This window comes from Notothenia rossii, assembly GCF_949606895.1.
Source record: "Notothenia rossii genome assembly, chromosome: 9".
NCBI classification, from domain to species: Eukaryota; Metazoa; Chordata; class Actinopteri; order Perciformes; family Nototheniidae; genus Notothenia; species Notothenia rossii.
Window position 1 is genome coordinate 35,618,595 of NC_136907.1, and position 14,720 is coordinate 35,633,314.

Consider the following 14,720-nt stretch of genomic DNA (forward strand, 5'->3'; position numbering starts at 1 on the left):
TCACAGTAAATCTATCCAGGTCTGAAAATATGTATCATATTATTCATATTATTATATTATTTAGCAAGGTGTAAAACCATGTCAATCATTTAGCCAAAGATTAGCCTGAATGACTAAACTAAACCGTTTTTATTCCAAAAAGTGGCTGTGGCGCAAAGTGAATCAGTGGTTCAACGTAATCCCCCCTGAGGCACTGAAGTTAAGTTAACTCACTAACTAAATGTAGTTTTACACAACTGATGTGTTTTTTATGTTTTAAACATTGGAGAAAAGCTATCATGCCAAGAAAGTCCAAAAGAAATACTAAGGAGATGGAGAGTGCCACTGATGGCAAGGCTGGAAAATCCATCAGAGCAGTGGCAAAAGACATAAATATCGACAGCCTGCACAAAGACTTAAACGGGAAGGATAAAAGGAAATGAAAACAGTAGGTACAGTCGAACAGCAGTGGAACGAGGGTCTTCACACAGGAGAGCGAAGTAAACATTTTTAATTGGCTGACCAGTTCCATGGAGTTACTCCAGAGAAATGCTGTGAACTGGCCCTTAAATTACAGACAGAAACAACATTCCTGTACCAAACAACTCAGGTTTAAAGTTGAAAAAGTCAATTGTTCAATGTACTACCTTGTCTCGGATCAATGTATGATGGGGCAAGTAAATAAGCCAGAAGACAATTAAATAAGCCAGAAGACAATTTTTTTTAGAAGTCATTTTCATGGCCCTTTGTGATAGATTCATTATTCTCAGTTTGATTGACAGAAGACATCCTTAAGTAAAGGTTTTTCGTTTCCTAGAGGACAACCAGGTCCGGCACCTAAAAAATTACAGTACCAGTACCCATAATGAGCCGTACACAAGCCACGTTTTTAGTTGAAAGCCCAACCCCTGAGGGCAACATATTTAAAATTGGCTCATCTCCCACACCATGGTTTCCAAATATATATGTACATATCCACATACAGATTTAAAACTGGTGTTTCCCATATGATCACATATTTGACTGGAATTATATAAATGTGAACAATTCTGGTAAACTAGTACAATGAACAACATAACTAAAATATTGAATTTTTTTTTTACCTCATGTCCCTTTGGTCCAGAGAAAAGCTGGTATTTTGGAAGGTCTGCTTAGATGTTATGCTCGGTGCATATCTGCACCTGAACAGTGTTGATCTCTTCAGCACGCGCGTGTTCACCACCAGTTCTGATGTGACACCCTGTAGGTGGTGTGTGATTGGGTGGTACGAGATGTTTGGGTGGGGAAACAGTCTGCTATGAGCTGATAAGGGTGGGGTCCATGTTTAGATTGGTGGGTTCGCCTGATGTTTATTAGCAATGAGTTATCGCTATGAACACATATGGCACTTCCTCCCAAACAACATTTTGTATTATTTAAATATGGCAGAAAATAGCATCACTAGAATGCAGTCCATTAACTATTATGGATAAGATAATATTATATGCAACAATCTTGGTTTTCAACCATGCATCAGAATCACAAAAACACATGACTACTGCACATGCAATAAGGGGACACTGGGCAAAGGTGAGACATGTTCACTCTTTTGGGACTGTATTTGCGAGTTGTGTAAAGGGCCCACTACTGAGAAACATGACAAACATTTGTAACTACGCCCTTTCTGTGCACAAAGATAACTCCAAAGCTAACCCAAAACACGACCTCAGATAAAAGATGACTGTTTATCTGAGGTCGTGTTTTGGGTCAGAGAGCATACATTTTAGGGGACAATCAATGATAGATTAAATGTATATATTTCCTTAAATGTACACATAAAGCAAATTGACTTGAGGTAATTTAGGTGCTTTTACTTAGAAAGTTAACCTGTTTAGCCCTGAGCCTGTTTTTCAGGTGAAATTACCATATCTTCACTTCTAAAAGGGGTAAATTAATAATCTTTTTTCTCAAAGCAAGGTTACATCTGTGAGTTGGATGTAGAAGTGTCAGAATCAGTAAAGATGTTTTTATTTTTAAAGTAAATTGAACATAGTAAAACAAATTAAATTATAGTGTCTGTCCAAAAAAAAAGATTACTCATAGTGAAAACCACCCTTGAATGATGGGATAGTAGACTAAAAGCTTTAGGAATCCAAACTATAACATATACTAAGTACCAGTGACGTAAGGTGAGGTTCATGGCTGGTGAGGCACTTACTCTTTCAGAGTCAGATTTACAAATATTATATTTTGACCTTAATCAAAATATTCGGTTATTTTCAAAAGCTTTTTTAGTCTGATGCTTCGATTCATTTTAAACAGACCGTTCAACAAAAGGATACCCAAAATCTAAATATTGGATTGTTCTTTCTTAGTAAGATCCCATTTTCATTACAATTGTGGTCTTACCTTGAATTGAAGATTAAGTCCATGCTCTCCTTCTGGACAACAATCTCTATTAGTTTTTTGCAGCGCCATATACTGTAGATAGAAGAGTTATGACATCTCCGTTCACTCCAATGGACCAGTTGTTTTACAGCAATGGCGGATCGTGGAGCTCTCAATAGTTCCCCGGAAGTTAGCTTGCTGCTGACTTGCGGGGCTATCTGCGGCTAGCAGCGCAGTAGAGTTGCAGCATAATAGACCGTTCGTGTTGGACTTTTAAAGGTAAGAAGACGTTTAAAGATTTATATTGCGGATATTATCAGCACATCTGAGTCAAATTAACATGTGTATTAAAGGATGTTAGTGGATTCCGTGAAGATTACAGATAACAGATTAGGCTAGAATTCCGGATAAAATTAGCAACACACGTTTAAGATACATGCCAACTTTTCCAAATCCAAAAGAGGTAGGTTTGCGCGCGGCAAATGTGCACGCCCAAATTAGGTAATCAGAAGAAATGGAACCCCAGTAATTACATGTATAAACCATGTATTTAACATATATTGCATCATTTTATGCATTTTTCAGAAAAAGTGGTAGTTTGGTAAACAGTGACATCAACGACATGTCTGGTCTGTAAAATGTCCGAAAAGTAAAAGAATGGGAGATAAATATCCCAAAGTCTACACATTTTATTATATTTTGAATGTGTTTCTGGTCCTCTTTCAGTTGAGACAGTGTAGATGAAGGATGTGTCAGGATGTAGAACTCTTGTGTGAACATTGGATAACGCCAGGTTCATATTCTTGCTTCATGTTGTTGACATATTAGAGTCAAAGGTTTGCAGAGAGCGAAATATCTTTGTGTTGCGCCATAAATCAGAAAATACTGCATTCAAAAAGTCATTTCCTTAATTGTTCTACTGTTAAAATGTGATATAAATAATATACAGGCTTTCAGATTGCTGTAGTTCACTAAACAGAGACATTAACGACATGTTTGGTGTTGAAAATGTCAGAAAAAGTGAAAGAATGGGAGATAAATGTCCCCAAATCCCCAAATTGTATTATATTTTGTGTGTGTTTGTGGTCCTCTTTCAGTTGAGACACTGTAGGTGTAGGATGCTTCAGGAAAAGACCAAACACTGGATGTCTTTTAGTCTCCAACATGTGTTTTCGAGACACTGATATTAACGGGGAAATCCTGCAGGACTCAAATGCCTCGTCTCTGTTCCCTTAAACTCCTTTGGGAGTGATTACCCATCAGCCCCGGGGGTGCAGAGGAAAGGCAGCGTTACCCTCGGTCTGCACGTTGTTTCTCTTTCAGAAACACAGAGGACTGTTTGTATGATGCAATCACAGACACGCTGCAAACGGTGTCCGCCAGAAGTCGAGTCCAGTGTCTATGTAGTGTCATTTGTATTTGTTATAGTTTGGGAAGATTGAAAATCGGTAGGGAAAGCCAGCTAAGTCGGTAGGCGGTAGAAACATCTCAAAAGCGGTATACTACCGCCCAAATCGGTAGGGTTGGCAGGTATGCCGTTAACCACGAACAGCCTATTAATCCGTTAATCCTAATGTTATTTCAACCCAACGTTGTGGAATTAGAGAAAAGGGCCTTCTTAACGTGCTTTTATCCGGGATGGAGGGAGTTAAATATTAGTTAAATACAGTGTTGGGCAAATTAATTAAAAAAAGTAACTGTAATAGTTATAGTTACTGCTCTCAAAAAGTAACTAGTTACTTTATTAGTTACTAAATTATAAAAGTAACTAGTAACAAGTTACTTTACTTTACTTTAAAAATAATAACAATAAAAATACAAGTTTTTGTGTTGTTTTTTGCTGACTAGTTCTCTGAAGGCAACAGACTCGACCGTTGCGATGGGCAGTATGTCCTCAACAACATACCTGGCAATCTATTTAGTTGACTCTGGGTGACATGTGGCGATTTGAAAGAATCGTTTTTTAGCTGTTTAGATGGTGTTGATCCATCTGGGTCACTGCCGGTGGTTGAGACGGTGGGGTCTTTGGCGACTAGTTTTATAGCCCCATGTACATTACTTAGGTGCTTCAGGAGATTGGCATTGCTGTTATTCGATGTGGACAATGCTTTCTGTCCTGCACAAAGTTTACATTTGACCGTAATATTTTTTGCGTCCTTTATCCCCACAAATTGAAAATAGTGGTTATATCTCCAAGTTGTAAATGCGCTGCTGCTCACGCTGATACTTGCATCTGCCATTGTGTGTGTGTGTGTGTGTGTGTGTGTGTGTGTGTGTGTGTGTGTGTGTGTGTGTGTGTGTGTGTGTGTGTGTGTGTGTGTGTGTGTGTGTGTGTGTGTGTGTGTGTGTGTGTGTGTGTGTGTGTGTGTGTGTGTGTGTGTGTGTGTGTGTGTGTGTGTGTGTGTGTGTGTGTGTGTGTGTGTGTGTGTGTTATAGAGATGTTAAGATTCACCGATTCGCATCGGTGCACCGGCATAAACGTTCAAGATGCGAGTGCACCGGTTTGAGTGCACATCGGCTACAGTTTGGGTTGAACCGGGTTGAACTCGCGATGCATCGATTGCGTAGCGTCTTTGCATCGGTAAAAAACCCAATTCATTCATATAAAATCTTGTCAACGCTCAGCAGAGAAGACCTTTGATATTTGCTTCGCCACTACGGAGGCCGAGAGTCTCAGTTATCAACACACACGGAAGTTGAGGAGAAAGAGAAACACAGCGCACCGAAAAATACCTACAAATCAAACGTTTGGCAACACTTCGGATTGTTCAAGAAAGCGGTGTAATAGTCTTTTATGCTATATAGTTGACCGCAGGTCATGGAGAGTAATAACGTATCCGTAGACCTTTGTATGAGGTATCTTTATTACTTAACAGGTCTACAGCCATGATACATAGATGCGGACTTCCAAACACACAGTATCACTCCGCAGCCGCACCCCATCAGTAACGTCCTGATGGTATATGTGCGCGGCACTATATACTACAGACGGTCAACTAGAAAAATCACTCGCAAATTGTTAACGATGCCGAGCCGCTTTAAAGTACACAAGTAGTTCAAGGAACTTAGCGACGCACATGAAGAGGCGACATGGGGTCTGCGGCTTGAAGGATTATTTGAATTATTTGAAGGATTAAAGTAACGTGTTATGGCAGGAAAGTTAAATCTGGTATATTCATTTTAATGTCACCTTATATATATTCATGTGTGTTAAATTTGAAGGGACAAAGTATCTTTTTCCTCCCCCAATATATTGAGGTGAAGTCCTTGTGTATAGAGAGAGAGGTGATAAGGCCAAGGTTCTGGAATGTTTCCCTCGTAAAAAAAGGGTGTGCGTGACACAATCTTGTAGCAGATGTGTATGTGTTTTCATTGAAGTAAATATAAGAGCTACATGATTACTGGTCAACTATACCTCTGTTCTTATTCTTTCATGTGTGGGTACTAAATGGCTACAAACATTGTGGAGAAATTAGCTTAAACATCTTTTATTACTCTATATGAAATGGAAGCAGTTTTTATGACAGGGACGAGAGAGGTGGGGGAGGGACACATTCCGAAGAGGTTCAGCAGGTCAATTGTCAGGGGAATCGACTTGTTTTCAATAGAGGTGTGTGGTTAGTTACTTTGTGTTAATAATAGCAGTATGTGTAAAGGAAGCTGGAAATATACAATGTGAAACCTTTTATTTGAAGTAAAGATGTGAACAATAGCTCAAACAAATGGAGGGGCTATATGTAAGCCTGTGAGAAGTTTGACTATTTGAAAAGCATCTCTAATACTGCTTAAGAGCATAGGTAATGTGTTCCTCGTTGTTATTGATATGAAAGTAATTAACATGTATTACGTATATTTAGCCAACTATAACAACTATATCTTAAAACATACTTTTAACTTGTGTGTGGCAGTCAGGAGGCGGGAAGATGGACTCAGGGACAAAGGTCCAAAAAGGAGATGTGTGTGTGCTGGCTACAAGCTGCTGTGTCGCACTGATTGGGTGCGACAGGCCATGTGTTGGTCTCTGCCAATAAGATGACCTCTGGGGGAAAGCACGTACACCTCCTCCTCCTGTGTTTTAGTATGAAAGACTGTGTTTTCCTTTGGTTCGCGCTCTTGTTTTTCACCGGCCGTTCCTGAGACCTGTCTCACACGGTGGTAGAAACCTGAGCCCGGAGTACTCTGCAGAGTGCTTCGTGATTAGGAGATTGGGTGATGTATTTGTATTGTTACCTTGTATCATTAAAGCCGGATTATTGTTTCACTTGCATTCTGGTGTTTCTTAATCCCTCCCTTCTCCCGAATTCACCCAGCTTGTCAAACGACACGCGGAGACGAGGTTGGGTTTCAACATCCTCCAAATCTCCAACAAGTGGTGACCCCGACGTGTCTGAGTGGGGTGTTTTCGGGGAAGAGACCACCAGCGGCAAGCGGACGAATGGTCCGGAGAAGAGGCCTAGAATAATCTCTGACAACTAAAACGAGGATCCTTCAATTGAAAGGTGAGCAGACAAGCCTGTTTCTATCGAAGGTCTGTAATTGGCTAAACTAAATTTTAGAGTTGTCAGAGACATATTCCGGTGTCATAGTTGTTGCGGTGGAATATACAAATACATATTTTAGATAGGTAGGAAAGTTATATAACATAAAAGTGAATCAACGAGGTATGTAAGACGAAGGTGAAAGGCCCCGTACTTTTTTCAGAAAGGAGACGGCTGAAGACTCGTTGGGGGACGTCCAGTGACCGTTTTCAGACGGCATCCAGGAGACGAATCTGAATAACAATTCTTAGGTTCATAGGAATCGAAGTTGAGTTATAAGTAAAATCCAAAGGAGAGTAACGCAACCTTCAAAAAGCAATTTTGAAGTGACCGGACCTCATTAATCCTTTGTTCTGTGGGGGTTGCTGAATAGACTGTACGGGGAACATTTTTTCTGTGAATATTTACTGGTAACAAGGACAGTAAGTCAGATCAATAGATATGAAGTCTGTGAATATTTACTGGTAACAAGGACAGTAAGTCAGATCAATAGATATGAAGTCTGTGAATATTGACTGGTAACAGAAACAGCCTAAGTCAGATGAATAGCTACGAAGTCATAATGAAGGGAACATTTTAACGAGAGGAGCGTGAGTTAAGAGCTTACGAGGACAGTGGGTTCAAGCAAAAAAAAATTGAATAAAAGGATAGCAGAAGTGTTAATTGTTGAAAGAAGCCCCCCCTTTTCCAAAGGAGAGGCTGAGAGCTACAGCGGGGGAGAGAGAAGGGGGTGTCAGTATTTGTCTGTGAGAGTTCCCCCCACCCTTTTTCCTCTCGAGAGCAGCAGCAGCAGCCCGGAGTGTGTCTGCTTGCTTTTGTCTCTAGTGATCTGAAGTTGGACTGAAATACATAGACAATTAACAGATCAAGGTGTGATTTGAAGTGGTAGATATATTGAAATTAATAAACAATGATTTGCTGTTATTTAAATATAGTCTTTGACAACTGATTGATACCGTTGCATTGCGTTGTGAATTTCATAGTATTTGTCATTAACTAAGGATTGTACTTAATTATACTTCAAGGAAAATTATGTTACATACAGTAACCTTAGGGGAAAGTAAAAAGAGATTTACTGAGAATATGAAGTACATTAAAGTTAAGGTTTTATTCAAATTAAATATGATAGGTGGATTTCTCCATCTAGAATACGACATGGAAAGAGGAACATTTGTTAGACATGAAATAACGAACTCATTGGAAGAAATATATATATTGAGAGGTTATATAGAGTTACTACTATTCTGGAAAATGTCATATTGTTTTGGGAGTAACATAAAATAAGAATATATTTACTAGATATAAGAACAACAGGCTTATCTAGGTTAACAGAACATTGCTATTAACCAGTTTCAGCTGCAACTATCCTGTCTTTGTTCTAAAGAGAACGTACGTTGCATTTACAATTAATATTAAGAAAGTTCACAATTGATACCATTAAAGACCGTTTGGGATGAATAGGACGAGTTTGTCATAAACATTCGTGCTTAGATGGAATAAAAGTGTTGAGAGATGTTCTCAAAAATGGGAGTTTTCACAATGCTTTTAGTTTTTATTGAAACAATTAAGTAATAAGGACAGAAAAATGTTCCGTGATGATTTATTTAGGTTTCAGCTTTAGTAATAATGAAGATTACATTTTGTAATAATTCCTTTAAGTGTTCCAAACATATATTCATTAACTGTAGTCAGATTACTTGTTTTAAATATATAGCGCTGGATACAGTTAGTTTTGTATTCTGTTACAAATCTAACCATGCTTGTAACACACAACTTAGATAAACAATTTGAAAAGAATAGAATAAGCCAGAAGATTAAAGATGAATCTATAGTGGTTAAGAAAAGTTTTTGTTTTGCCTATTAACTGAGAACTGAAGTAATGAAGAATAGGAAGACTGTTACCATTAATGGGTTTAACATTCACATGTTTCAGCATTCCTGACCTTATAGACACTCAGCTGTTTTATTTTGTCACCCGCTGGGGGAGAGATTTACATTGAGTTTTTCTCAGTAGCTGATTTGCTGTGATTACAGCAGCATTGGATAGTTGTGCGCCACCTTTGGGTTGTACTCTGAATCAGGGTGTTGGTGAAAAGTTGCTCATTGCAAACAGAAGAACTGTGCAAAGAACACATCTCAGAGGAGGGTTTCACAGTTTGCTTGTGCCTCGTTGTCAAGGCAACAGTGGTGTGAAGAGGTACTGCAGTTTTGGGGGATTTCTGCGGCACAGAGGACAACGTGTGTCTGCTGATTGTATCACATTGATCCAGAGGTCCCTTCCCCCTCAGGACATCCCAATGCCAGAGAGAGTTTCCTTGGAGCCCACTGACCAGGGCCGGTTCTAGCTTTTTGGGGGCCCTGCCACTGACTACAGCTGAAGAGGACAATGAATCATTGACTGTTCTCAATATGACAAGATCTTGAGACAGGCTGGTCTCAGTCTGTTCAGACTCTGAAGAAATCATGCAATGATTTTACAGCATAACTGTGCAAGAGTTTATCAGAAGGTGGTGTAGAACGATATGCTTAGTGTTTAGGAAAGGAGGCTGATTGTGTAATGATGGTCTGGAATGCTGAAAGGGTTAAGGTTTAATATCCTTGTTTGGCAAACAAGACATCTGATTATTATGTCACACATGATAATCTTGACATAGTGACTAGCTGAGGGTAAACGTGTGGACGTTATACCATTATTATCATGAACTAAAAATAAATAGGGAAATAGTATCTGGTTAAAGATGAATGGATTTCATATCCTAGAGAGGATTAGTTATATTGTGAATACTTCACAAGGTATTTACTAATGTATTTTGAAGAACACACAAGAACACAGGTCCAGTTTTGTTTTTTTTCTAGATTACATTTTCCATTACCAAAACTGTTCAGCTTAGGTCTAGCTTTAGACTTTGATAGTAAAAGAGTATTTAGGCTTATTTTTGTATATCTGACATTTTTTAAATATGTTGGCTATTCACTAGATAGAAAGATGGCATTACTCTCTATTTGTTAAGAACATTTCTGAAGATTAAATATTTGTTTCATTCCTAATATTCCTATTTAAGATGTAATTTGAGAGTAACAAGGCTGATGCTGAAATTGGGAAATATGTTAGTGGTTTACATGATGTAAACAAAACAAAAAAAAGATTTTGTTTGTTCAACCTCCAGTTAGATCTGAAACAGTAATAATGATTGATTTGGCCAAAGCTTAGTTTAACATCCTGATGTAACATTATGAGGTATGTTCACTTCTAAGGGTAAGCAAATTGATAAAATGGATTATTATTATTATTGATTAATTTGGAATATTAATTCAAAAGGCCGTTTTCTGCAGGTTCACTTAAGAATGCCTTGCATGAACATTTGTCAGAACATTTGTTATTGTGTTTCCTAGGGGCGGTATATTAATAAAGTGTATTGATCATTTGTTTGTTAAACATCTGAAGAAAATGGTGCTGCGAACACGAGAAAAACTTTGTTGCATTGGTTGACATCAACACAATGATGTCACTAGTACAACTCCAGCTAGTAGAATATTAAAGTCTCTGCAGAGCACGACACATGGCCAATGAAACTGAGACCAAATGACCTTTGACCCTGACTGACAGTGTGACTTGAGAACAGCACTATCAATGACTGACTCTGGGGCTGACCAAACTTGACTTTACAACCTGACAGTGTGAGTGTGAATGAATTTCTGCATGTGATCAGTGTAACTGCATGATTCTAAAACAATAACTAACCGAGCATGTCTTTGGACTAATACATTATTTTGGAGCTCCAAGGGAAACAAAGGTTTCCTACAATTCCACGCATTTGGAAAAATGCACATGTGACCCGTTTCTAATTCCCACAGGAGTTGGCGGTTTGCAAATGTAAAACTCAAACTAAAATCTAAAGATTCTGTTTCTTTTAGGACTGCCAGCTGGAAATGAACACTTATTTTCCCTGGAGTGTTTACTGTGAAAGATGATGGATATACTTTTGTGAATGATGTTTGGTATTTTCTTATAACCACTGGTTACCTGAAGGTTTTCTTCCCATACAGAAGTTTGTTACACATGTTTACATGTGTAAAAAGGGGGAGTGTGGGATATTTTCATTTAGGGACTGGAAGAAACCTGCCGCCCCAACTCAGATGTTCAATCTGACCATTGATTGACAGTTTTAGATTTAACCTGCTCCCTATCTGGGGATAAGATAATGTTTGATGAATGTTGACATGTTTCTAATATTGATTGAGTTATAACCGGTAACACAGATGCAGAATCAGTGGCCAAGGGGCTACTGAGAGAGGTAATTCCAGAATGAGAATACCAGAGAAGGTGACCTGTGATAATGAAACCATTTTGTAATATTTCAACAGGTATTAAAGTAACTGAGGTTTGAAATGTAGAAAGAACATATTACAGCTAAGTTAAAACATAGTAATGTAATGAGATAGAATTTAATTTAGACAACATCTTGTAACTAGCCTGGTAAAGAAGTAAAAGCCATAGACTGTTTAGATCATTATGGGGATGTACATTTAATTTAAAGTCATAATAGAAAGACATTTGATGACAGTATGTTGGATTTCTGTATTCATTTTTCAGCTTGATAATATCCAAGCAGTGACAGGTAGAAGCAGTCTCGCCTGGAAATTATTCACTTTGTCAGTATCATGATTTTAGTTGTTTTTAATCCATAACATTAGTTTGTTCCATTACCAGAAACATTAGCAGTTCATATTATATTTAGATTTTAAATGGGATCTCAAGGATTTCATTTATAATAACACAGATGCTTGTCAGGAATTCAGAGCTATTGAGATATGTTATTTAGTTCACCTGAAGATGTTGGGGTTTATTTTGTTGATACAGGCCAAGTATTAGAATTCTGAAGCGGCCTACCAGTGGTGGGTCAAACCCCTGAGGGCCCAGAAGCCCTGAGCGTAGACTTGAGGGGTGGGTATCAGATTTCTCCACACAGGTTGCTGACGCCAAAAAGGGGACCCGAGGAGCAGGAGGCCGACACAGCGGAGTTCGTCAGGCCTACGTGACTCAACCCCAGGCTCTCCGGCCTCTACAGAGTGACCCAGAGGACATCTCATGCCGTCCGCCGAGGAGCAAAGGGGGACATCTGGTACTACTGGAGCCAGTGTGCGGCGAGGAACACTCCGGCTAGGACCTTGGAGGACATCAGGATGGACCTGGCTATCGTCAACGCGGACATCCCTACAGCAGACGACTTGGAAGCAGGCATCAGCGGACTGGAGGAGAAGGACCTCGCGGACATCCCTACAGCAGACGACTTGGAAGCTGGCATCAGCGGGCTGGGGGACTTCTCGAGGCAGCAGAGGAGTCTACTTCTCTCTGATCAGATTCATCAGTTCCACCTTTGAAGGAAAGGCCGCATCTCCCCCTCCCTATCAGCTGCCCTTGTTGGCGTATTCCGCTGAGGGGGGGGCCCTGATGATTCAACAACACGCAAGGATGCTGCTGTCTGGCACTCAGGCTCTCACTCTGATAGTTTCTTCACTGTCATTGGAGGTTGTTTTCTGTTCTCAAGGGTTTAATGAAGGGGGACAGACACAGTATCAAAGAATGACAGTAGTTTGTTTCAAATGTCTTATGTGTGTTGGTCTCGTTAATGCGAGACCAAAAAGGGGGAATTGAAGGATTATTTGAATTATTTGAAGGATTAAAGTAACGTGTTATGGCAGGAAAGTTATATCTGGTATATTCATTCATGTGTGTTAAATTTGAAACGACAAAGTATCTTTTTCCTCCCCCAATATATTGAGGTGAAGTCCTTGTGTATAGAGAGAGAGGTGATAAGGCCAAGGTTCTGGAATGTTTCCCTCGTAAAAAAAGGGTGTGCGTGACACAATCTTGTAGCAGATGTGTATGTGTTTTCATTGAAGTAAATATAAGAGCTACATGATTACTGGTCAACTATACCTCTGTTCTTATTCTTTCATGTGTGGGTACTAAATGGCTACAAACATTGTGGAGAAATTAGCTTAAACATCTTTTATTACTCTATATGAAATGGAAGCAGTTTTTATGACAGGGACGAGAGAGGTGGGGGAGGGACACATTCCGAAGAGGTTCAGCAGGTCAATTGTCAGGGGAATCAACTTGTTTTCAATAGAGGTGTGTGGTTAGTTACTTTGTGTTAATAATAGCAGTATGTGTAAAGGAAGCTGGAAATATACAATGTGAAACCTTTTATTTGAAGTAAAGATGTGAACAATAGCTCAAACAAATGGAGGGGCTATAGGTAAGCCTGTGAGAAGTTTGACTATTTGAAAAGCATCTCTAATACTGCTTAAGAGCATAGGTAATGTGTTCCTCGTTGTTATTGATATGAAAGTAATTAACATGTATTACGTATATTTAGCCAACTATAACAACTATATCTTAAAACATACTTTTAACTTGTGTGTGGCAGTCAGGAGGCGGGAAGATGGACTCAGGGACAAAGGTCCATAAAGGAGATGTGTGTGTGCTGGCTACAAGCTGCTGTGTCGCACTGATTGGGTGCGACAGGCCATGTGTTGGTCTCTGCCAATAAGATGACCTCTGGGGGAAAGCACGTACACCTCCTCCTCCTGTGTTTTAGTATGAAAGACTGTGTTTTCCTTTGGTTCGCGCTCTTGTTTTTCACCAGCCGTTCCTGAGACCTGTCTCACACGTGGTAGAACCTGAGCCCGGAGTACTCTGCAGAGTGCTTCGTGATTTCTTTGTATTTGTATTTTGTATTGTTACCTTGTATCATTAAAGCCGGATTATTGTTTCGCATTCATTCTGGTGTTTCTTAATCAATCCCTCCCTTTTCCCGAATTCACCTAGCTTGTCAAACGACACGCGGAGACGAGGTTGGTTTGCAACATCCTCCAAATCTCCAACAGGCTGAAAAGAGAAACCTGAAAGTTAGACATATTGTTAAATCACTCAGTGAGGTGTTCTGTCAGAGAGAGTGGTGTTTAGTTTACAGCAGCCTGTGACGGCCAATACTAATTTAAATATCTTCCTTACTGTAAGCAGTTATGAAATACCTGTTTGTGAAAGGTTATTTGTATTCTTTATTGTTCATATAGAACCCACTGCTTTCTGCTCACTGGTGAGTTAGCCTCTGAGTGTTAAGCACATCAGGCTGGCAGCTGTGTGGGCATTGCACTATGGTAGCTGTTATTTGCACATTGTTAATCATGAGCAATGCATCCTTACATTTTTTAACTCTGAGGTGTTATACAATTGTACTGTAGTCTGGAGAGCTTTTAAAGGTAAAAAAATAAACGGCATGATGGGATGTGCAGTACCAAATATGTAAAGCACTTTTTTGTTAATGTATGATTTGCTGCATATAAGGAATAAAACAAAAATCCTCTGTCGTACCATATTGAAGTATCATTATTTTTGCATCGTGTTGAATCGCATCGTATCGCCCCGAATCGCATAATGTTGAATCAAATCGTATCGAACTGTATCGCAACAAGGGTGAATCGTATCGTATCGCATCGCCTGGTGTTTCAAATGTATCGATAATGTATCGTATCGTGGCAACGTATCGAGATGCGCATCGCATCGGCCTCAGTGATGGAGATGCACATCCCTAGTGTGTTAGCATTAGCATGTGTTTGTGCGTGTGTATTTTCCCCATAAGGCAAGACCCGCCCAACTCTGTCTCTGATTGGCTCACCCTGAAATGTTACCCCGCGTTAACCAATCATCACTCCTCTCTGGTTACTTTCACTTTTCAATGGTGCTGTGAGAGGACATCGCTGTATTCGCCTGTAAGTTACATCCGCAGGGAGATTCGGTTCAGTTCCATCACATAATGCAGGGGTGGC

General features: G+C 39.5%; 1 long non-coding RNA gene across 1 annotated transcript; it reads left to right on the forward strand.

Annotated features, from left to right (window-relative positions):
- The first annotated feature begins 2,487 nt into the window (after positions 1-2,487).
- On the forward strand, positions 2,488-13,664 carry LOC307020419. Its single transcript, XR_013802886.1, has 2 exons — positions 2,488-5,631; positions 5,885-13,664. It is a non-coding gene; the product is annotated as an uncharacterized lncRNA (long non-coding RNA).
- Positions 13,665-14,720: the final 1,056 nt, after the last annotated feature.